At 48.3% G+C, this 21362-nt stretch overlaps 1 long non-coding RNA gene across 1 annotated transcript; it reads right to left on the bottom strand.

The window, feature by feature from the left end:
- Positions 1 to 884: 884 nt before the first annotated feature.
- On the bottom strand, positions 885 to 6470 carry LOC101933411 (uncharacterized). Its single transcript, XR_010589795.1, has 4 exons — positions 6278 to 6470; positions 4727 to 6194; positions 1725 to 1842; positions 885 to 1070 (listed from the first exon to the last, which is right to left on the bottom strand). It is a non-coding gene; the product is annotated as an uncharacterized LOC101933411 (long non-coding RNA).
- Positions 6471 to 21362: the final 14892 nt, after the last annotated feature.

Raw genomic sequence — 21362 nt, 5'->3', positions numbered from 1 at the left:
TTTCAAAACCAAACCACCACCTGAACAGCCATTAAAACAATTACAGGGGCCCGAACAGGGAACTAGGCAATTCAAGGGAGGAGACCAAGGCTAGTAGAGCTGAGTAGATACACAGGGCTGTAGTGTTGCAGGTGTCAGGACCCTGGTATTGAATCCAAGTCCATTGGGTCCCTAAAAGGTATCCCCAGTGTCTGCGCCATGGCAGCATGTTGAACCACTACCCCTGACTGACAGCCTTGGTGCTAAAGACCTACAGCCCTACAACAGCTAGGCCCCTGATTGGCTGGACTGACAGCATTCTCACCAGGCACCTGGACTATATAAAGACCTCAACAGGAAGAGGAAGCTGTCTGAGCAGCAGGCCATTACTGCCTGGACCACCTTGCTGCCCTGCTGTTTTGCCTGACCTTGCCTTGCTGCTGTACTGTCTCACCTGACTCTGCCTTGCCTGACTGCACCTACTTATCTTGCCAACCCAAACCCTTCGATTGTATCTCCTGGCTCCAGACCCCCCTGCAAGAACTCTAACCGTTGCCCCAGACTGCCTGTAATACCAATTGTCCTCCCAGTTACCAGACCACCCACACACCACTAGACGACGACTCTGGACTCCCCTAGTCTGCTCATCCTGACCTATCATAATGCCCAGTGTCTGAAAGAGAGGTGTGCAGGGAAACTTGATAGATGGCTGCTCCCAGTGGGCCTGATTCAAAGCCCATTGAAACCTGTGGAAAGACTCCCACTGACATCATGAGCTTTGGATCAGGCCCTCCATGTCTAGCAGCCATCAGGAGATATCCAGCCTCCATTTGCAGATCTATTGCATTTTACAGTCTTTCCACATAATGTGGACATCTCCTTCTCTCTCTCTCACCTTTAGCATCTTATTACGAGTCGCCCAGACCAATTCAGGCTTTTCCTCAATGTGTTTCCGTAGCATAAGGATCTCACACTCCAAGAATCTACAGAATCCACTGGTAGCAAAGAATGAGGCGCTAGTTCTCCTCAGCAACCTTCTGGCCTTTTCAAAAGGCTCCTTGAAGCTGCCCCACTGCTGAAGTCTGGCAAACCTAGATCACCAAGAGAGAGATCCACATAAGATTTGCTGTAGCGGATTGGACTATTGGACCAGCCAGTGGCACCGATCTATATATGGAAAACTCATGCTGCATCTAGCTACCTGCACAGTGCTATACAATGAGCAGAGGAATTCTTCCTAATGCATGCAGCAAAGCATGAGATATGATTACCACCAACTTGGATTGTACTTTGGGGGCAGTGACTGTCTCGTTATTCTGTGTTCGTACAGCGCCGAGCACAGCAGGGTACTGGTTCATGACTAGGACTCCTAGGCACAATGATGTCGATTATAATAATTTAATGCAAAATAAAGATGTTTTTACTAGACCTAAAATTATCCATCCGAGGTATGTGCCAGGATGACAAAAACTTTTCAGCCACCCCCACAGCTAAGGTGGCCTTAAGGCTCATCAATACCCAGTAGAACTGGCCCAGTTCTGCCACCCTTACTCATATTGAGAAGTACCTGATCAGCCAAGTAGTCACACTGATTTCAACAGGACTCATGGACTAAGGAGCTATTCAACGTGAGTACGGATGGCAGAATCCGGCCCTAAGTTTCTGAGTTCCGACCCACCATATGGCAAAATAAAGATTAAACCAGTAACACAGCAAAGCAATTTTGAGGAGACTTTGTATATTACCAAATGGCCAGGGATGAATACAGCCCCAACATGATGCTGTTCTGAGACATAAGGATGCAGTTTTTTTCATTGCGTTGTATGAATTCCAGGCACTCTTTAAATGACTTAAATGAAAATCCTGTAAAAGAAATTTGCATTAGAGAAGCTGTTTCCCCTTCTGGTGGGGGTGTATTTCCCTATTCTAAAACTACCATAAGTACAAAGATAGTCAAGAGGGATCTTGGAAGTAGCTGAATCACCTGGCATAAAAAATCCTCAGATCTCAATAAAAATCTAAAAGAAATGCTGCAAGATTTGAGTTTTAACTGAGCTCCTTGGGGCTGTCACAGGCTCTGTATCAGTGGTCTCTAGTGCAAGGGGAGAAACCCCATACTGGGCAGAAAAAATGAAAGCATCATCACCCAAGCATGCAGTCCATTTTAAACTGCCCATGTTTCTGTAACACCGACAGACTCCAATTGTCAGCAGCTGGGATCGAATCTGAGACCTCTGGAGCTTAGTGCATGAGCCTCTACCACATGAGCTAAAAGCCAACTGCCTGTTAGCTAAGGCTGTAGAGCAGACTCATACTCTCGCTCTAAGCGGTCTCGGTGCCACTAGATGGGACAGAATACCACACTCAGGAGCATAGGCGTGCGCATGGGGTGTGCCGGGTGTGCCCAGACACACCCTAATGCAGGGGTGGGCAAATGGCCCCCCTCTCCCAGCGCGGCAAGCCGCAGGGTCTGCGCTCCCGGGCCCCCTCCCCTGGAGCCATGCCGCTGCGCACGCAGTGCTTTGGAGGCCGGGGCTGTGCGCTCCCGCGGGGCAGTGTTTGGCTCCGTGGGGAGGCTAGGAGCCTCATCTCATGGTAAGGGGTCTGGGGCCAGGGGGCTTGGATAAGGGGTGGGGGCAGTCAGGGGACAGGGTGGGTTGGATAGGGGGTGGGATCCTGGGGGGGTGGCTAGGGGTTGGGGGAGGTCTCTGGAGGGGGCAGTCAGGGAGCAGGGGGGGTTGGATGGGGCATGGGAGTCCCGGGGTCTGTCAGGGGGCAGATAGGGGTCAGGGCAGTCAGGGGACAGGGAGTAAGGAGGGGGCAGTTAGGGTGGGGGGTCTATGGAGGGGGTGGTCAGGAGACAAGCAGCTGGGGGAGATTGGATGAGTCGGGAGTTCTGGGGGGGGGCTGTCAGGAGGCAGGGGTGTGGAGAGGGGTTGGGGGAGGCAGGGAGCAGGGTGGTTGCATGGGTCGGGATTTCTGGGGATCCTGTCTGGGGGCGGGGAGCGGTTGGATAGGCGTGGGAGTCCTGGGGGTCTGTCTGGGGGCGGGGGTGTGGATAAGGGTCGGGGCAGTCAGGGGACAGGTAGGGGGTAGGGTCCTGGGGGGCAGTCAGGGGACAAGGAGCAGGGAGGCTTAGATAGGGGGTGAGGTCCTGGGGGGCAGTTAGGGACAGGGGTCCCAGGAGGGGTTAGTCAGGGGACAAGGAGCAGGGGGGGTTGGAGATTCTGAGGGGGGAAGTCAGGGGGTGGGAAGTAGGAGGGAGTGGATGGGGGCAGGGTGGGGGTGGGGCTAGGACGGGGCTCACTGGGTGCACACCCTAATGAAATGGGCTGTGCACGCCTATGCTCAGGAGGTGTGTGAGTTACATTTGTTCTCCACAATGGATGCAATGCAGGGATGGGCAAAGCAATTCCTATGTTGTGGAGCAGCAGCAGTTCTTCCATAAGGAAGGTTGCCACTTGGGTCCCATTATCCATCCCTCTCTTTCTAAAAGGTGTTTTTGAAAGAGGACCTCCTTAAACTATAGAGCAAAAAGAGAGTTTCAAATTCTTCCAACTTTGTTGCCACTTTTGTAGGGGAAAAAAACAGATAACCACAACCAAAAACCCAAAGAGAATTGGCTTCAGCAGATCACTGCCTTTGAGCACGATTGTGAGAGTAACCTATAATACGTTATTAAACATGTTTAACAGATACTCCAAGGAACAGACATTCCGACACTGGCTAGATTGGTGTTGCATGTAAAAGGATTGCTGGAGCCCTAGACTTTCACTGCAAGGAAAGTCTCTAGCCCTTTCCCATGCAGAAGCAGAGCTCACAGCATAGTCAGATCAGTAGAGAGGCTAGACTTGTCAAAGAAAAAGGTTTCCCACCGCCATTCAAAGGTTCAGAAGGGAGTTCTCCCCTCTTGCAGACCTCAGGAAACCCACTGTAAGGTGGTGTGAAGTGACCACCTAATCTCCCAGCCAAGCCCCCTGTTCTCACCCAGTCCCCTCACTTTGTGGGCTTGCTGAAGTCTGTACGAAGGGAGCTGTGGTCCTGGAGACCTTAGGCCAGGTCTACAATTCAATGTTTTACCGGCCTAGTTAAGTCAGTTAGGGGAGTGATTTTTTTTAATGAGATAGCTGTGCCAGCCAAAGCCCTAGCACGTAGCAGCTATACTGGGCGGGGAAAGGGCTTTTGCCAGTACAGTTTATGTAATTCACAAAACTGGTATAAGCTGTACCAGCAAAAGAATTTTTTTGCTGGTATAACAGCATCTCCATTAGCAGGGTTTTGCCAATTCAGCCATACTGATATAGTTATACTGGCAAAGGTTTTAAGTGTACACAAGGCTTTAGATGTGCAGAGTGCCAGGGGGCTAAAAGGAGCAGGGTGATTGGGGTAGAGATGAGGGGAATTCCTCCATGCCAGCTGAGTGAAGTCTGCAGAACCCCAGTTAGCCTTGTTGGCCAACTTTACAACCTCCCACCTCCCAGTATAAGGCTCCAGATTTGTATGAGAATATCCCAAAAGCGTCAACGTTCACACAGATATCAACATCCCTTCATCGGAGCAACAACCCCTTTTCTGTTAAATCTTTTAGCTCTCTTCTTTAAAAGCATGTCAATTGCAGTTTAACCACAAACGAGATGCCAGAATGGCGCCACCATTTTCTGGCAGTCTTGACATGGCAACCATCCCTGTCCAGGAGTGTCTTTTCAAAGCACGCCTTTATCTGTTGTCCTCATTACCCAGTACTTACCAGCATAAAGCAAGAGTTCTAAACAGTAAGAAAAGAAACAAGCCATCCCAATGATTCTCTCCTCCACAACAGCCAACTGCTCCAGCCAGCTCAGTACTTGCACACAATCTTGGTACCTAGACATCATGGAGAATTATTGCACGACTCATTTTATTCTGAGGTGTTTCTCCCCTATCCCTTTATTTCCTTTCCTCTCTCCATGTCTCATTCTCTATCCTCCCATCCATCATTCCACTCATATATCTATCCTATTTTTCTCTCCGAGGATCTTTGGTCAACGAGTTTATGGAGAAGGGCTTCAAGGATGCCTGACAGGACACTGAGTGGATAGAGACGTTCCACTGTGGTCCTTCCTAGGTGCGCAAAGTATCCCTATGTGCATATAAGTGTCTGCAAGGTCCACTGTGGATAGCTAATTGCCTTTCCAGCTGGTCATTGACAAGGAAAAGCACCAGGAGCAGTGCATATAGAAGCCAGGTGGCCAACCTATTACTACAGACAAACATGCCCCAGCAGAAGGAACAGTTGTGAGAACAAGTGTGTTCAGGAAGCTGCTGTGGCTCAGAGAGAGTTCTTACAGATTGATATCTAATAAGAGACAGACCAGTCTTTTAATCTGCCAGGGGTGGGAGGAAATAAGGCTGCCACATGACTCCAGTTGACACTTCTGAGCCATGTGACAGAGGTACCCGCATCCCAAGTATGGGGATCCAAACTGCCTCCTCATGAGGAAGAAATTCACTTCAGAAGAAAAGTACCAGCCAACCAAAGCAAAAAGCCAAACTTAGCCTGTCCATACTTCCTCACTTCCTGGCTCTATAGACCAGGGAAGTCCTTGGTCGCCCTCATAATGTGCCTCCCACCTCTTTCTGTCAAGGGCACATTGTTATCATCGATAGTAATTCACATTAAGAGCTGTTAGGTATGGCTCAGTATTATCCCTCCATCTCCTCCTTGGTCAGCCATGAGGTCAGACACCATAAATAGGGCCCTGTGTAAATCACATTTTTGTGGACGACATGGAAATCGAGAAAATGCCCCCAAACCGTGATCTTTTACATATTTTTCCTTACAATTGACTAAATGTGCTTATCAAATTCATTCCTTGCAAACTGTCGGGAATTTTCTTTAAAAAAAAAATTGTTTTATACAGGGCCTTAAACATGATGTCCTTCCTAGAGACACTTCCTAGAGACATTGGTCTGTCTTCTGTCATTGTAACCACATGCCTTGCCCACTGAAGTCATTGGGATTTCTTTATATTTACTATACTTGTGTCTCCATCGACCTCCCACAGTTCCCTATTAGATTTCTTCTCCATACACCATTCTCCTTAGCCCATCCATATGGGAACATAAATTTGCATCATAGCTGATGCTCAGAAAGAGAGCTTTGAAGAGCCTGCAGAGAACCAGATAGTCCAGCTTCGGTTTCTTCAGACGCACACACATTTCATGGGCTCGATAGCCTGTGGAGAAAACAAATGTATTAAGTGTCTCTCCCTTAATACTGACACCTTCTCTTCACAGTATACGATGAAAGCAGACTTACCTAATTGAATAGATAAGGGCAGGTTACCCAAGCAGAGCTTCATATAGGCCAATGACTGTGCTAATTTAACTGTTGTTAATAGCCCTCCTCCGATAACCCGGAGGTGAGAGCTACGCTGGATGGCCATCAGCTCATATTTCATCCATTCACCTTGGTAACCCATCATCTGGCAGCAGAGTGAGAATTCCGTATAGGATGAAATGATCTAAAATGTTCAAAACAAGAAAAAACAAGAGCCTGAAACTGTTGACTGAATCGTTATCTGGTATAGGCTCAAAAGGGACACATGGATGAACCAGAAACCCCCACATTTCTTTGTTCCTTTTTCTCTTACAACACTGACCATTAAAAAAAAATAGGATTATTAATATTAACATTTATTATGCTCATGTCTAAAGGCTCCAGTCAGGATTCCCCCCCTGTGCTAGGTGTTGTACAGGCACAGAATATAAACTAGTGTACATGAAATTAGCAATAGCTTAAAAATCAGAACCAACCTAAACTGTTACAATAAAAAAAATGAAACTGAACCTCAGATCAACTCTTTTGGGAGGCTTAAAAAGCTCAGTGAACTTTAATTGTTTGTCATTTCACCACATCTCTGCCTCCCTAGTTCTTACCAGAGGCAGAAGTGCTGCAACATGACAAGGAAGACCATGGGCATGTTTTACCAGCCAAGACAGAAAGAAGCAAGGCATGCTGGAAATCTGACAAGAAAGCTGGTTTTCCATGAGATTTCCAGCCCCAGAGGCTTAGACAGTGTGAATGAGGTTCAGAAAAACATCAGAACATTGGGATGATTATCCAAAGCAAGCTTTTACAGGTCAACCCATTGTTTGTTGAAATCGGACATCTGCTCCATAACCCTTGGGGCAGGGTGTGTCCTGTCACCACAGTTATTTCCAGTGCTGCTAGTTACTTCCTCTTCTTTGGGGGCAGGAGGAGAGGGTTCCCAGTGGCGAAGGTGGACCCACCTGGCTCTCATCATCCGATTCCTCTGCTGAGTTCACCTTCATGAGTGCTGCCAGGTGACAGAACTTCTTGCTGTTTGTAGCAGTGTCCAGGCTGAAAAGTTGCCACAATAAGGAAAGGCAGCGGCCCTGCTGGTACAGGAAAGCTAATTTCTTCTCCCTGTCACACAAGAGACACATCTTTAGCCAGAGCAGATCACAGCAGCACAAAGATCTCACTATTGCTACTAATTAAACAGAGAGCAGCGGTGGGAGGAGGAGGAGGCGGGATCCTGAACTGGACATTTCTTCCTCCTCCTAGGAGAGGAGGCATGGAGGATTCCAGGGGCAGGAAAGGGGAAAGGAAGAAGTAGCAATCGGATGATGGGGTACTAGTTGGGGGAGGGTCAGTCAACAGAGGGGTGGCATTGTGGGGGAGGTGGATGTAGCAGCAGGGAGGTTCAGGGTACTTGTGGGCATTGGGAAGGAAGGGAGACATCTGCTCCCCCACTTTGGCTGGCTGCAGAAGGGAGCAGCACAGAAGAACCTGAGGCTGCTTTATGCAGCAATGCTGAGAACCCTCCCCCCTTCCATGGCCACTACAGATCAGCTTTTAGGCTCCAGACAGGGGGGATTAGCAATTGTAGCCCTGTGCCAGCAGGGGTTGCTCTGTCAGCAGAGGGGAGCAGGAGGGGCTTGGCCAGGGCATGAGGGAGCACCATTGGCTGGGTCAGACACTTCTCCCCCACCATCCCGCAAGCATGGGGGGGCACAGTTATGGGGAGCATCAGAGGGGATAGCTGTGAGGGGGATATGGGGAAAGCCATGCTGTCAACTCTCATGATAGATGGCATTTTTCCTAAAGCCCCAGCTCCTGGAGTCATGGGATCACAGGAGAACCTTGGCTGCCATTTATTATTTCAAAAGAACAAGGTTCATGTTGTGAAGAAAAGCTTGAGAGACTGGTGATCTTCGGGGAAGGAAAGAGAAGCCGGAAGGGCTGGGGGAGAGGAAAGAGACTGGGGTGGGAGGCTGTTTGGGGCAGAGAGAACAAGAGGGCTATTGGGGAGTCTGGACGGATTTCACATGGAGAGAAGCCTGGAGCGGGAAGGAGGGTGAAAACTCAGCTCACCATCTGGAGACTGCTGCAGTGTAGGCTGGGAGCCTGCCACTGGGGACACTGTAGGGGGAGGCCAAAGTAGGTGTTGGGTGTTTTATTGAGGGGTATCGGATGAAAGGCAGTTGTGCTAGGACATTTTGGTGATCCAGGAAGGAGGGTGGCTTCGTGGCAGAGAATTACTCTGTCCATCTCCCCCACCAGTGGCTGTAAGAGGTGAATGTAATGGGGGGAGGGGGGTGTTGCGGCAGCAGGAAGGGGGTTCCAGCAGAGATGGGGAAGAAGGTGAGCAGAGGAGGAGGGTGGCAGCAGCAGGGGAATATGATGAGGTACGTTGGGGATTCCTGGGGGAGAGGTGAGACAGCCTGACTCCCCCCTGGTGCCTCAACCCAAACTCCGTCATCCCACCCCTCAGGGCCTCACCTACCCCTCCTGGAATCCAGCCTTTTCCTGCTCACTTTTTTCCCCACTCCTGAAATCCCCCTGCTGGACTGTCCATCACTTCTACCTGTCCTCACTACCTCACCTTCACCCCCAAGCACCCCATCTTCAGGCTCCCATTCTCCCCTCCTACCTTAACCCTTCACCTCTGCACTTCCTCCTTTCCACTGCCTTAACCCTCACCGCCTCGTACCCCGGGCTGCCTCACTGACCTCTGCCACCAACCCCTCCCCTGCTGTTCCACCACTGCCTCCCTCCACTGGGGTTCCCTCATCTCCCCCAGTTTCCCGCTCCACAGCACCTCCCCCATTATACACACCACTCTGATATCTCCCCTTCCTGTGTACCTCCAGCCCCTCATGCTGATACCCCCACTGCCTCATCTCTCTCTCTCTGCTTGAATCCCCAACAACACTATCCTGCACGGCCCAAAGGGTCTTTCCATAACACCAGATGCTTTTCCTTGCTCCCTCTGCCCCCGTTGGCCCCAAATCCCATGGCTCCCAAAAGAGCTTCTCCTAATCTCAGGTGCCCCTTCACCTAGGACATCCCCGAACCACTAAGATGATGACTTCTTGCTCCACAACCTAAAAGAATGCTCGTAAACACATTACGCAGCCATGCAGTAGAATACATTCTGTTAAAGCATTGGCACTGTTCAAGTAGATTATTTATAGTGCAAATAAAAACCTTAAAACTTGTTTACATATGTTGCACCCGTTTTTATCACAAACGGGTAAATTGAAGCACTGTTCCCAGACTGAAATATGAGCATTCCCATGACGAGGCTGGTTAGCAAGGACAGGCCAACATTTGGAAATAATGCCTTCAGCAGTAGCAGGGAGTATAAAAATATTCTCAAAAGCAAATGCATTTCTTTGCAATCGATTCCTGTTTTCCAAAATAAATGCCTTGCTTTAAAGTACTGTACCATTGGGAATGCACGTATCTGTAATTCCCTCTTCCCTAAAGTGTGTAAACACCATTTTTTAAAACCCCCACTCTTCACATGCTTAATTTGAAGCATGCAAGTTACATGCTTCAAATTAAGCATGTGCTTAAGTGTTTGCAGGATCGAGGTCTAAATGACAACCAGAGACTAAAGTAAAATCCACCCAACTTGGTTTTACTCCAGTTCTACTTCCTACCCTTTACTGCGACTACACAAGAATTGCTGCTTCTTCTGGTGAGATGCGTGCTTTGACACTTCCATCAGAATCTTAAAAAAGACTCCAATCAAGGTAAATGGGAATCTTCTGTTTAATAAAATCAAAGCCTTCCTGATAAATTTCTTTGCCAAATTCATTTGGCCCATGTTATAACAGCCCTGCAGAGGGGAAGCGAGAGTGAGACAAAGACCGTTTGTTATCAGTCAACTGCATGTTCCGAAATGGTGGGGCTCTCAGCTGCCATTTTCTAGTATGACATCAATGCTGGAGCCAAGGGCGGAGGTGGGGAGTAGAGAGTGGGTTGGGTTAAATCTCATTGAAACTGTTGTGTCCTCCACTCCTCATTTAAGATAGCTGTGAGAGACAACTCAGTGGCCCCACCTAAGGCAAAGGGGGCATGCGAGCCCATCCAGTAGTTTGGACTTTTAGTTTCGGATGAGGTTGTACGGACATAGGAGGGAGACACAGGAAACCTGCAATCATCTTCCATAGATGGCCCCAACCAGATATATAAAGAGGTTCCTCTATGTCTTGCTGTCTCTTTACCTCACCCTTCAGGCTGTAGAAGGTAGCTTCCTCAAACTGGTTAATTACAGTCACTCTGAAGTCCACCAATTTGATCAGATTCTCTGCTGTATTCAAATTGCAAAAGGCCTTAAGCAAAGCAAACCACAGAGAAGGGTAGGTGACCATCTGTGCCGCACACTTTCTCCAACCCCACCACCAGCTGAAGAGAAACGGCTGGATTCTCTGGTCTGCTACGGCCACTGCAAGCAGCAGGAAATGGCCAGTGGAGAATCCCCTCTGCACAAGTGGAGGCAGCAATGTGTCTCCTGCCCCCCTCCTCCCACACCCTGTGGCAGAGGAAGGAGGGAGTGTTCTGAGGGCAAGATGTGAGCAGAATGGGGTCATGGCAAAGCATTATGCCTGATCTTCCACTGGTGGAAGCCTAAGCTAGGGTTGCCCCCATGCAACTATCGCACGCCAGGGCAACATGGCACTGAATCACGGAGCTACGGCTGTGCATCCTGTCTCTTCGCCACCCTAGCTGTGCTCACACAGGGGTGAATCAAGCCACAAAGCAAAGGGAGCTCTCTTCACTCTGTCTAGAACAGCAACATTGCTTTCTTTCCCCTTGGAGTAACCCAGGAGCTGCCTGTAGAGCTGGGACATAATGCCCATGGGTTTCTTTGGCTGAATGTATGGAGGAAATGTAGTACTGAAGGACTGATGGCACTGAGTCCCAGTCACCCTTCAACCCCCCCTCACCTCCCACACAGCCCTGCCAATGCACCTTACTCCTGACCTGCGTACCGCCTCCTCCAGGCTATTCCAGTTGTGGGCACTTTCCACAGCTCGGTAACATACTCTAATTCTGACTAGAAGCACCCTATCTCTCCCATGAGCTCTCCATGGTAGAGATTGCTAATTCATATGATGATTTTTGTCATATGACTAAATGTCACCCAGAGACTACGATGGGCCTCCCAAAATCATGTCCCTAATGATCTCCTTATCCTCCCCACCCCACCCCCTGTGCCCCAGCCTCTAGAGGACTGGGGCTAGTGCCCTAAACCACCATGCCTTTAAACATTCCTCACTCCCCTCCCACTACTATATTCACTATACTGGGGGGTTGGGTGAAACCGCCTTGAGGCTGGTGCATGTGATAGCTGGCCTTCACTCCGGACAAATGTGTAAGGCACTCAGCTCTTTTCTGGAACAGACAGTCAAAGCAACAGGAGCCTCCCCACAAAACACAGGCCACGGGCAAAGCTGGAGCAGGAGTTGATCCATGTGACCTAAGCAGTTTCCTGGGAGTCTGATAACAAACATAGGGCTTGGGATTGACTGGACTGCACAGGCGTGTGTGGGTGTGAGAAACACCACAGAAAGACCCAGAGAAGGCAGAAGAAAGCCAGGAGAGCCACAGAAGGACTTGTAGCATGACCCTGAGAAAAAGGTGCAAGAACGAGAGCATTGGGGCAGAGTGCTGTCTCGAAAGAAGCTTGGATCTGTGAGCAATTAACTGTCTCCAGCTGTTTGAGTCCTACAGTGTTCAGGGAAACAGAACTTTATGTACATTCCTTGTAAATCAAGAGGATTGCATCAATGAAATGCCTGACTTAGTTTTTCCTTCTAACAGAAACAACCCACAGGATCCCAAATTTTGACTTAAAGCTCAGGTCAAAAAGGGTAATAATATTAAACTGTATGTATGCTTGTAGTCTCTCATGTGCTATGTCTGTGACATTAAAATCCTGCGCCACAGCTCAGGGTCTCTAGCAAAGTAGGAAGGAGAGGCAAGGAAAATGTAGGGCCTAACACTACCAGTCTGAAAGAACCAAAGCACTTGTGTTCCTAGATGAAATCTGGGGTAGCCTGCTAGTATGGTGAGAAGTAAAAGGGAGACCAAGGGAAAGGACATGAACTCGCATGGGATCAAGGAAGCAAAGCAGGTCACCATGTAGTTGTTTGACAGATGTAAGTAAGCCGCTGCACACTCCAACAAGTAATACAAGCCTCTGGCGTATTCTCCCATCGCCATGCAGTGCCGGGCCAGGGGCACAAAGACAGACTCCATGATCTCTTCACATTCGCAGGATCCCAAGCGCTTGATCTTCTCCCAATCCCTGTCAGACTGCTGAATGATCTCGTCCAGCCTTTCCAGAAACTCCTTCTCTATCTCTTCAGCTCTGGCCGGAGACAAGATGGCAGAGAAGGGGCAGGATTCCTGTGTCACAAGGCTTTCTTGTATATCTGTGTTTGGCAGAATTCACAGTTCTAATTCCCTGGTGCTGTTTTTATGTTGTTCTTGTGACCCAGGGGATGGTGCTCTCTGTCCCTAAACTCCTAGCCCCTCCTGTGCCTTTATGGCACTGTTCTGGAGGAAGACTATGGTATTCCTTTATGCAGGGCAAGTTTAAGGCAATCTGCGACTCTTGGCACACCCCCACATGGGGTCTTGTGGCCACTAGAGGATGGACATGTGGCAATGCTCCCCCACCCCCACCTCCACCAGACATGGCAGAGCCCCCCTTCTCCCTTGGCCATGCCCTGTCTGCTGTGGGGTGGGCTCAGGCAGCTTCCTCCCTAGCTACAGTGGCTGCTGTTCCCCTGCAGACTCAGGCAGACGTCACATCCCTGCATCAGTTACTCTCCCTTCTGTTTTTTCAAGTTCTTTTTTTTGCAAGATCTGGAAACAGATTTCTTAAAAATGAAAGCTGAGATGCAGATGTCATTGCAGGATTTCTGGAGGGAACCCAGGCCCACGGCACAAGCCTGTGACATTAGCCAGCCTTGGCACCCTGTGCTTTTGGCCAGGATGCAGGCAGCCCTTTCCCTGCCTCACTTGAGAAGACAGAACTCCATCGCCTCTGACAGCACCAGCACCTAATTCCTCCTAAACAGAATAACCGAAACCATTTCAGCTTGGAGAGCTTCCTGTCTCTTAACACGCCAGAGAGAAAGCGGAGCACAAACGTTGGCTAAAATGTACCTGACTGAACAGCGGCTCTACAAGATAACTTTGTAAGCAGGCCTGAGTACCTTACTTTGGATAGAAAAGAAATGTGACCTAATTGATTAATCTGTATCTCCTGCCCTTGGCTCATCTGCAGCAGGACTGTGAACCATAGCTGGCCCAGACAGTATGCAGCTTTCATGACTATCTGTCTTTCCCGATAATGTGAATTGAATGTAAACAGATGGAGAGATGCCTACCTGAGTCTGCAGAGAGCCTGAAACAATCATTCTGAGAGTGTGTTCTGCCGCATCCATCTCAACCAGGGCTCCATCAACTCTGCTCTTCCATGGCTGCACAAGTTGCCATTTTTCCAGGATGCCACAGAAACCACCATTTCTGCCATGGAATTCACTGTTTTGCTGCATTCAGACACTCACCGTTTTATCTTCCTGACCTGCCAGGACCTGCCTGCAGCTACCTCTTGCTCTGCAGATTTCTCCACAACAGAGAGTTATTTCAGTGCATGCTCCCTGCATGGTTCCATAGAGCCAGGGAGTAGGGAAAACACCAACTCCATGGAACAACACAGGTTGGTGAGCTAACCAGGCTGAAGAACGGTACAACAGCTAAGGTCTGAAAAGATGAGCCACTAAGCCAGCTCCCAGCTTCCCACTTCCCTGGCATCCATTGGGGAAGAGGGCTCTGGGCCAGGCTGGGGCAGAAGCTAAGGTTTGGGGTGTGGAGCCAGGCCACCCAGAGGGTGTAATGAAAAATCCATTCTTGGACTGTTGAAAATAAACAAATTCTACTGCAAGTATGTTTAGCTATGAGCCACGGGGGGATGGGAGGGAGAGTGAGTGGGAATGAAGGGCATTTCCCAGAGAGAGAGAGAGAGTAAATCAGGGTCAGCAACTTTTCAGAAGTGATGTGCCGAGTCTTCATTTATTCACTCTGATTTAAGGTTTCGCATGCCAGTAATACATTTTAATGTTTTTAGAAGGTCTCTTTCTATAAGTCTATAATATATAACTAAACTATTGTTATATGTAAAGTAAATAAGGTTTTTAAAATGTTTAAGAAGCTTCATTTAAAATTAAATTAAAATGCAGAGGCCCCCCGGACTGGTGGCCAGGACCCGGGCAGTGTGAGTGCCACTGAAAATCAGCTCGCGTGCCGCCTTCAGCACATGTGCCATAGGTTACCTACCCCTGGAGTAAATTAATGCTGCTGTAGAATGTAGGAGTCCCATTGTGCCATGGAATGCATGGGGCCCTGACAGTAGGGATGTTCCATTCTGAGAGAGTCCTTCACACCCTCCAAACTCCCAGTCTCCATGGGTATCTTGCCCCCCATCAGGTAATGTCTTCCCCCACAGGTAGCAGCCAAACGCATATATTCCATTCACAACCTCTGGAGCCCCTAGGAATCTATTTCTTTGTAAAGTGGTCTGGTGAATGAAGACCTTGTTCCTGTACCTAAGATTTTCCTCTGGCAACATCTTGTGTTTCTTTAGTGCCTTTACAATCTCTGGAAAGAAAATCAACCACTGGGTTCAATGCAACATCATATGTCCTGGACTAAGAGCCGCTTTTTACCATTCTCTAGCACTAAGATAATGAGATGAAATTCCATAACATAGGAAATGTCTTCACTGCAGACTTGACATACCAGGCCAGGAAACTCCGAAGGCCACAGTTAATGGGAAGAATCCCACCCACCCAGAAATCCTCCAAATGCCGATAGCTTAAAGAGAAGAAACACCCACTACTCTCAAAAATGTTCTTTATGGTCCAGATCTTTAGCTGGTGTAAATCAGCATAGCTCCATTGATGTCAGCACAGCTATACCACTTACACCAGTATATGATCTGACCCAGTGGTTTTCAACCTATTTACCGTTATGAACTGCATATGTAGCCCACAATGTGTTATGTGGGCCACATCCAATACTACCTCTACGGCCCTGAGAATGTCTGTCATATGGGCCGCAGCTCTGTGCGGATTGGGCCACAAGCAGCCCGCGGGCCGCAGGTTGAGAACCACTGGGTGGGTTTTTTGCCCAAACCTGTTAGTCCATAATGCACTTCATCAAACTGTTGATGAACCGATTTCTATAAAACCGGCTTCTATAAATTCGAACTAATTTCGTAGTGTAGACATGCTGTTAAAGGTTCTTTTCAGTGCAGCATTTTAGGTTTTGGCTACGCTAGCACTTTTGTTGGCAAAACTTTTGTTGGTCGGGGTGTGTGTGAAAAACCACACCCCGACTGACATAAGTTTCACCATCAAAAGCGTCAGTGTGGACAGGGCTATGTTGGTGGGACAGCATCTCCTGCCGACATAGCTACCGCTGCTTGTTGGGGGTGGTTTAATTATGCAGATGGAAGAGCTCTCTCCCCCCAGCATAGAGCGGCTACATGGGAGACCTTACAGCAGTGCAGCTGCAGTACAGATGTGCCGCTAGTCAGAGGGAAGGGGGAGAAATTCAGTTCCCTCTAGTCACCTATTTTTGTTTGTTGCTTTCTTTTAAACAATATTTTTCACTTCTGAATTTTTCAGGCTAATATATGATGCTGAGGAGGCAAATTTTGCTCTCCGTTACAAAGATGCAACCCCCATTGAAATCAGTGGAAGTCCTATATCTAATAAAGCTGTGATTTGAGCTAGACAAGCACAGTTCTGTTTGGGTTAGAAGCTGTTATAGTCAAGCATGGATTTGGTCTTTAATTTCTCACTGCTGCACTGACTGAGTCTAAAAAAGAACCCATGGCTCGTCTGTTACATTCCAGGAAGATAAGCTTGAATTTACCTTTCTCAATGTCTTGTGGAAGTAATAACTCTAACTTCTTGGAGAAAGTAGAAGTAGTGATGTCTGAAATTCAGAGAACAAGGGAGAAGGCATATCTAAGAGTGCTTGCTGCACACATCCTTTGTTCAAGACAAATGGTTCTCATACATGCTGCCTACATAGAGAAGAATCTTTACTGGCATTGGGATCATGAAAATTTCAGGAGATGGTTGCCTGGACACAGAGATCCTAGTCAAGGGTGCACCTGCTCGACATGAAAAAGAATCAAAGAATAAATATGCATCCGAAGAAGTGGGCTGTAGTCCACGAAAGCTTATGCTCTAATAAATTTGTTAGTCTCTAAGGTGCCACAAGTACTCCTGTTCTTTTTTCAAAGAATAAAGTTCCTCTGAAAAGCAACCTTAGAGTCATCACCTGCCTTTGCTTATTGGAAAGAGAGTGTGATGAACTTTCATCGTGACCCCACCTGCAGTCTGCAGCTGAGAAAGAGAGTGCTGCCTCTATGAAAGTGGCTACCATCCCAATAGACTTGCCATTGGACATTAGCCATTTTCTGTTGTACTCTTTTGTACATGACAACTTGAACGCTCCCTTCATTTCTTTCTGCAAAAGGACCACAACCAGCATAGTATGACTGTCTTTTGTATGACATATTAAACTCAGGTACTGACCATTCATGGTCATGAAAGATTTCATAGCACTTTTCTCAAAAGTTAGAGGTGGCAACCGTGATGTCCTGACCTAATTTCTTTGTGGAAATGTACATTCAGCTTCATAAACACTTTTCGGAGTGTCATTTGAAATGGTTATTCCTTCCCTCCTACTCCTTAAAACACCCTGTTGGGTAAGGTTGCTGACACAGAGTAGTTGCAGTACTCCACCCCAGAGATGGCTGCATTTCTTGGTGGGTGAGTAATCCATGTTTAAATAAACTGTAAAACATGATGCCATTGAAAGACACTATAAATACTGTAGGAAGTTCTACTGTATTTTCAGTGCCCTGTTTGGCCCTATTTTATTACTACAATAAGCGTAATGCCCCTACTCCATTTGTTACATTCTTAGATCTGGTGCGATGAACAGCTCAGTGGTGTAGGGGAGAATATATAGAGAGAGGTTTAATTATTATCACAAAACACCACCACACACGGTACCTTTAATCCACCTAACTCCTCTTTTCATTAAGAACTAAATGTCCAGTTCTTTCGCAGAATCTGTGCAAAGCTGTACGTTCTCATAAATTAACATACTAGGTCAAATTCACTTTAGTCCAACTCCACTGAAGTAGGCTTACTCTTCTCTTAAATTATTTGCAATAGGTTTGGTACATATTGCACATATTTTCCTACTCGTACTGTGAACAGCAGCATTCTTTAGAGGGAGCCAATGTTTCAACATTCAGACTGCCTGAACTGAAGCAGGCTGAAAGGAATGACCCAAACTGGAACTTGATCAGAACACCTGGGCTTGGATCCTTCTTCTTGCGTCACTTGCCGTAGGATCTTACAGAGCTCAAGTTTACATTTCATCTGAACAATGGGAAGTCTCCAGCCGGGCAGCAATCCCTAGCACCATGGTAGGGCACTGGTTCAGTACTGACTCAGGGGACTAGGCCTCAAAGGTATTTAGGCACTGAGCTTCCATTGAAATCAATGGGAGTTAGATGCCTAAATACCTTTGAGGGGCTGGGCCATAGTCAATTGCTCCCTGCAGGGCCAGCTCCAGGCACCAGCCGATTAAGCTCGTGCTTGGGGCGGCAGATTGTACGAGGTGGCAATCCGCCCAATCCTAGGGCAGCACAGCCGCTTTTTGTTGTTGTTGTTGTTCCGCTCTGGCCGCCCCCTCCCCCTTGGGGCACATCTGCAGTGCTGGAAGTCCCCCTGCACCCTGGCTCCGGCCACGCCGCAGGTTATTTATTTATTTATTTATTTTGCTTTGCCGTTTTTTGCTGCCCCGTTTGTTTTCTTTTGTTTGTTTGTTTTTGTTTTTTTTTTTGCTTGGGGCAGCAAAAAAGCCTGTGAGGGGGTTTTCTCCCCATCACCTGCAAGGCAAGGGAAAGAACCCGGATTAGTCATACTCCACACTTGGGAGTGATTAACTAATTGCCTCCTGGCCAGAGGAAGCAGAGCAAGACATTTTAAGTAGACTGAGGGTGCTCAGGTGGGGACAGACTACTGTGGACACTGGTTTCTGATGGAGCAAAGCCCTAGCAGCAGGTTTAACAGACAGGAAGCACCAGAGGAAGAACTCTACAGGAGTGGGTTTGGCCTCTGCAGGAGAAGTCCTGAGGCAGGGCCAGCAAGGGAACTACAGTGGACCCTGAGGCTGCAGAAGAGGTATTAGTTTGAAGATCTGATTGGACTTTCATTTGGACTTCTTCATGTTATCCCTGAAAGGGGGTTAAATTTCCATGTGCCTTGGTCAGATGGCCATGCCACAGCATACCCAGAAGGGGCAAAGAGGAAGCCTGAGAAAGGCCATTGAAGGGCAGGGAGTGAGCCCAGTAGGTGAGGCCAGAGACAAGGACCCTGTGCAAGGCAGCATGAGGGGTGCCCACTAGGTGAGTATGTGCTACTAGTACTACACTGCCCTTGAATCCTTCTCCACTCTCCATACCAATACTTTACCTGCCTCTTTCATTTTCTTTTTTGTGCTCTGTCTCATACCTTCACCCATACTATTTCACTCAATCTCTCCCCCTTTCAGCCACTTCCTTTTTCACCCCTCTTTCTCTCCGCAGCTCCCTGGGTTTGAGTGTGGTGGTCTTGCCTCGTTCCCTCCAGGTTACTATGAGTTCTGTATCTGATGGGACGTTTTACCTTCACTTGTCCTCTGGACACTTTCAGGGGAGCATGTGCTGGTTAGGGAAGCCTCGGCTGTCACAGCTTTTCTCTCCATCCCTGCCAAATTGGAGAGAGAAACACATATTAATAAAGAGCTGTAGAACAACTTCTCATCACTATCCGCATGGCAGTGGCCAGCGGAAGCTAGTGGGCCATTGTGCTAGGTGCTATACTGACACAGACTACAAAGATGTTCCCTCTCCAAAAGCACTTAAAATCTAAACATTTAAAAGACAAAACTCTAAAGGTTAAGTTCTTACTGGCCGTGAAAAACGCATCACGGGCCATGAAATCCCTTCTTCCCCATGAAATCTGGTCTTCTGTATAGTATAGGGTAAAAGTACACCAATTTTACAGGGGAGACCAACATTTCTCAAACTAGAGGTCCCAACCCAAAAGAGGATTGTGTGAGGGGGTCACAGTATTGCCACCCTTACTTCTGCCCTGCCTTCAGAGCTGAGTGGTCGAAGAGCAGCAGCTGCTGGCCAGGTACCCAGCTCTGAAGGCATCACCGCATCAGCAGCAGCGCAGAAGTAAGGATGGCAATACCAAAACCGCCCTACAATAACCTTGTGACCCCTCCACTCCCCCTTTTGGGTCAGGACACTTGCAGTTACAACACCATGAAATTTCAGATTTAAATATCTGAAATCATGAAATTTATGATTTTTAAAATCCCATGACCATGAAATTGACCAAAATGGGACCGTGAATTTGGTAGGGCCCTACCTGTGGGGGTTACACAGCCAGTGCCCGTTGTGCTCTGTGGAACAACTATTATTTGCATTGCCATAGTGTCCAGGAGACCCAGCCACAGATCAGGACCCCCCTGTGCTAGGGGCTGTACAAGCACAGAACAAAAGGTCCCTGCCTCAAAGAGCTTGCAGTGGACCAAATTCTGCAGCAGAACTCCCAAATTCCACCAACAGGGTGAATTCCTTGGAAAATTCTATGGCTGCTGAAACAGTCCACAGGGTCCTAATTGAGATGAATGGGACAGATCACACCTCTCTCAGCCATTTTTCCTCAAAGCCATTGTTTCAGGCTCTCTGCAGACTCAGGTAGGTGACACTGCATCTGTTTCCATTTTCTCCATCATCATAAAGCCTATAAACATATCTGTTCCAACAGGAAAATTCAGATTATGAAGAACAGTTCTGGGGCAAGGACTCAGTTCCCCAGCAAACCCCGCAGCCATGGAATTGTGGAATACCCTAGACCCTGTGTCTAGCTGTAGCTGAAGGCAGAATTTGGGCCAGCCCAGGTTCCGCCTTCACATATTACCAGCCCAGCTAACATAGCCTCCTTCCCTGCACACAGTCCTTCCACTCCACACTTCTGCCTGCTTCTCATTACTCCTTCACAGCCCCACGCTGCCCCCACCACAGTCCTTGACTTTCCCCTACCCTTCAGTTCCTGACACCAGACCTAAAGGATGAGCAGAAATGTGAGGGGGCATGGAAAGCTTACAGCATATGTGGGGGTTGAGGGGTAGAGAGTGAGGATATAGGAAAAAATAAGGGGATTGGGAGAGCCTGGAAAGGGGGCCAGGATGCCTCTCCAGATAGATTTCCCCTAGGGTGGGAGAGGATACAAAGCAAACAGGGCTACTGGAAGTGAAAGAGAAGAGAGGAAGGGACTTGGCAAAGGTGTCTGGTGCATCCAACCAGCTGAGAGCAGAAGATGCCCAGAGGTACACTTAGTCACACCCACTAGGCCCCATGTCTCAGAGAACGCGGAAGCGCAATACACTCCCGTGCAGTATTGGGACGCAGAGCTGCATTGAGGACTGTGCAGTCAGTGCATTGCCTGCATAGCCCTAGTCTCTGCAGCAGTGAGCAAAGGCCTCCCTGTAAGATTCTGCCCCCTCCCGACAGCATGGTCCCTTGGGGAGCCCAGTCTGGGGAGTGCTGTGGAAACAAGGGCTTCCATTTACCTTCAAATGAAGGACCCTGAAGCCTTTTCAGGGTTGTGTAAATGATCAGTGAGGCTGCTTCGCTGAATGGGTATTCCTTGTGCTGCTCAGAAATGTTTTCCTGAGACTCGATGCTCTCCAGCATCATTTCCACGGTGTGGCGGTGAAATGAAATGAAGTCCCCTTCTCCGCAGCGTCTGCATTTGTGAGCCTGCCCTTCTAGATAGCTCACACACTTGAGATGTAAGGCTTTCTTCTGGCTCTTCAGCCAGCCCTCGTAGGCCGCTTCCTGCAGCAGTGGCATGCAAAATGCCATGACACCGCATTGTATCACCAGCTGCTCTTGCTTGATTCGATTATAAACAGAAGAGCGGCT

This window comes from Chrysemys picta, chromosome 8, assembly GCF_011386835.1.
Source record: "Chrysemys picta bellii isolate R12L10 chromosome 8, ASM1138683v2, whole genome shotgun sequence".
NCBI lineage: Eukaryota > Metazoa > Chordata > Testudines > Emydidae > Chrysemys > Chrysemys picta.
This window is presented reverse-complemented; position numbering and strand designations above follow the sequence as displayed.